We start from the raw sequence: 4,076 nt of genomic DNA, 5'->3' as shown, positions 1-4,076 counted from the left end.
TGCCTGTGGCTCAAAGGAGTAGGGTGCCAGCCCCATATGCCAGAGGTGGTGGGTTCAAACCCAGCCCCGGCCAAAACTGCAAAAAGAAAAAAAAAACAATATTGTTAACCCTAGGCCCTCTGCTGTATAGAGCTGTAGTCCCCAACCCTTGGGCTGCAGAGTGGTACCAGTACCAGTCCATGGCCCGTTAGGAACCAGCCACACAACAGGCCAGTGGCAGCCAAGCAAGCAAAGATCATCTGCATTTATAGCCACTCTCAATGGTCATGTCACCACCTGAATTCTGCCTCCTGTCCTATCTCCCCTGCCCATGGAAAAATTGTTTTCCATCAAACTGGACCCCAGAGCCAAAAAGTTGCAGAGGATCTCCAGAACTCATTTATCTTGCATAATTGAAACTTCATACCCTTTGAACATCAATTCCCCGTTTTCCCTTCCCCTCAGGATCACTGTTATATTGGCAATCACTGGCAATCACTATTATATTCTCTGCCTCTATTATGAATAGGACTAGTTAGGATCCCACATACAAGTGAGATCATACAGACGCTAAGGATCTTGACATGGGGAAAGTGTCCTGGATTATTCAGGTGGGTCCAGTATAATCATGAGTGTTCTTACAGAAGGAAGAGAAGAGGGTCAGGGTAAGGGATGTAATGACAGAAAGGGAAGCGAGAGATGGTTCTGAAGGGTCTGTGAGCCAAGGAATGCAGACAGCCTGCAGAAGCCAAGAGACACGGACACAGTTCTCCACTCAGAGCCTGCAGAAGGACATAGCCCTGATGACCCTTTAACTCTTGCCTAGTGAGACTGATTTTGGACTTCTGACCTCCAGAACTGTAAGAGAGTAAATTTGAAATGTTTTAAAGGAGGAAGTCTGTGGTAGCTTGTTACAGTTGCAACTGGAAACTAATATACAAGCCTCTGAAAAACAATTTTATAAATGATTTATCAGAATGATCCTATGGTCTGAATGTTCGTGTTCCCCCAAAATTAATGCAATGAAATCCTAAGTCCCAAGACAATGGTATTAGAAAGTAGGACTTAAAATGTGATTAAATCATAAAGTCAGGGCCCTCATCAATAGGATTAGTGCCCTTACAGAAGAGGCCTGAGAGAGCTCACTCACCCCTTCCACCACGTGAGGACACAAAAAGTGCTATCTGTGAACAAAGAAGCAGCTGCTCACCAGACACCAAACCTGCTGGCGCATTGATCTTGAACTTCCAGCCTCTAGAATGGTGAGAAATAAATTTCTGTTGTTTATAAGCCGCCCAGTTTATAACATTTTGTTATAGCAACCTGAATGGGCTGAGACATATGGCAAGGTTGTAAGTGACTTTCCCTTTCCAACTTTTTTTTTTTTTTTTTTTCGTGACCGCCTCGAACAGACCCGCTGGGTAGAGTGCCGTGGCATTACAGCTCACAGCAACCTCCAACTCCTGGGCTCAAGCGAGTCTCCTGCCTCCGCCTCCCAAGTAGCTGGGACCACAGGCGCCTGCCACAACGCCCGGCTATTTTTTGGTTGCAGCCGTCATTGTTGTTTGGCGGGTCCGGGCTGGGGATTCGAACCCTCCACCTTAGGTGTACGTGGCTGGTGCCTTAGCCGGTTGAGCTGTAGGCGCCGAGCCCCCTTTCCAACTTTTAAATAATGTGGTAAACATACGAAAACCAAACAATCATGAAAAGAGGCAGAGGCTCTTGATGCATAACACTGACTGTGACTTGGAGTAAGTACAAACCTTCCTCTGCTGGCCTCTGCCCAGCTCTGGACCCAAGAGGTCCTCTGGGAGGGAATATGCATGCCTGTGCAAGGGTGTCATCAGTGTGGTAAGTAGAAGTGACTCAGGCTGGGGTCCTTCCAGAGATCTCTGATCTGAAAAGGTGGCAAAGGTTCTTCCTTTTTTTTTTTTTTTGAGACAGTGTCTCACCATGTTGCCTTCAGTAGAACTGTGGCATCACAGCTCACAGCAACCTCAACCTTTTGGGCTTAAGCGATTCTCTTGCCTCAGCCTCCTTTGTAGCTGGGACTACAGGCGCCCATGACACCCGGCTATTTTTTGGTTGTAGTTGTCGTTGTTTGGCAGGCCCAGGCTGGGTTCGAACCTGGCAGCTCCAAAGTATGTGGCTGGTGCCCTAGCCGCTGAGCTACAGGCACTGAGCCGAAAAATTCTTCCTTTGCTCAGACTGTTCTGCTTCTGAAGAAAGGATGAAGAAATCCAGGAAAAAGATTCATCTGGAATCCCTGTCATTGCAAGGGCTATGGAACTGCTTCTGCAGACCACACCAGTGAAGGGACACCTGTAGTTCTCCCTGAAGACAAAAATGGAGCTGCCTCTTCCCTTTGACTTACATTCACGGCCTAAGTGGCTGGCACTTGAAGAATTTCCCCATTTCTAGCATCATGGCCTCTGCTAACAGGCACAACTTCGTTTTTTATTACTTAAAATATGGATAAGGTCAGATGGAATTAAAATGGCCTGTTGGTGCTGGCCTGATAAAACTGCCCAGGGCTGCTGGCTTTCAGGCACTGTCTGTGCCAGCCTACTGTGTAAGGCTGTGTGATTTTACACACTGCACAAGCACAGGCCACCCTTACTTGTTTGTGGGGCTGAGCTGCATGGCTCACAAAGCCTTGGTTCCTGATAAGATTGTGCCAGCCACAGCTAAAGGAGTATGTTTCTGCTTTCACAGTCTATATGGAGCACCAATGGCAGCCACCGCCCATGCTCCCCTCTGCTGGGCACGTTCTCCCCCCATACCTGGTGCCTTCTCCATCTCTGGGGCTCAGCTTAAATAGAATCTTCTCAAACTTGCCTTCCCTTCCAAAAATCTAAGGCAGATTCTTTTCTCCCCTCTATCTTTACCTGGAGCTCAGCCCTTTATTTTCTTCATGGCATGTAGCACAATTTATAATTACTTAATTATTGGTTTGTTCTTAATTATCTGATTTCCCCCCTAGAGTACATGCTGCAGTGATTCTGCTCTGTCCACTCTTGTGTCCTCCCCGCCACTCTGTGAGTAAATGAGTAACTGAATAGATGATGAATGACCCAAGGCATAAAGGCATATAACTGACGTGGAGTGGCTCACCACCCTTCTAAGCAGGTGCCACACCCCAAGGAAAGCCAGGAATTGTGCCCTATGGGTTGTCAAGCCTCTAGGGAGAATGGACTCACAAGCTCAGTGTGGGCTAATGACTGTTTAAACTCTGCCTGTGAAAAGAATTTAACCTTGCCCAAGGAGAGAGCTGGCCTTTGCCCTCAGCTTCTGGAAGGTAATCTCTAAGTCCTCCTAACATCATGCCAGATAGTGTATTTAGGGCAGAGGCTGGCCACACCAGATAAACTAACAATGTCTGGGTGGGGATAAACTAATATGTGATTCAGGGTGAGGTTCTAAGTGTGAGAAGCTGGACCTCCAGAGGACTGGAGGCTTATGTCAGCCATGTGGGCATTTGTCCACAGAGCCCCAGTAACAATTCTACATACTGAGGCTCGGGTGAGCTTTCCTGGCTGGCAACCCTGTGTGTATATTGTCACACGTCATTGACGGAAGAAGACAACTGGAATCTCTGTGCTTGGAACCCTCCTAGACTCTGCTCACACTTCTCCTCCATGGCTGATTTGAATCTACATTCTTCCCCTGAAATAAACCGTAAATGTGAGTAGAAAAAAGTTCTCAGTGAATTTTGTGAGCCTTTCCAGTGAATTATCAAATATGTGAAAGTGTCAAAATCAAATGGAGGCTGGGGCCGGGTTTCATGCCTCTAATCCTAGCACTCTGGAAGGGTGAAGTGGGAGGATCCCTTGAGCTGAAAAGTTCAAGACCAGCCTGAGCAAGAGCGAGACTCCATCTCTCCTAAAAATAGGAAAATTAGCCAGATATTGTATCTGGAACTTGTAGTCCCAGCTGCTTGGGAGGCTGAGGCAGGAGGATCACTTGAGTCCAGGAGTTTGAGGCTGCTGTGAACCACACCACGGCACTCTAGCCTGTGGCAACAGAGTGAGACACTGTGTCAAAAAGGAAAAAAATAAATAAAAATAAAAATAGAGTCCCTTATATTAAAATAAAAA

The sequence above is a fragment of the Otolemur garnettii genome, unplaced genomic scaffold (assembly GCF_000181295.1).
Source record: "Otolemur garnettii isolate 467f Iridium unplaced genomic scaffold, OtoGar3 scaffold00003, whole genome shotgun sequence".
Lineage (NCBI taxonomy): Eukaryota > Metazoa > Chordata > Mammalia > Primates > Galagidae > Otolemur > Otolemur garnettii.
Note: the sequence above shows the minus strand (reverse complement) of the source record.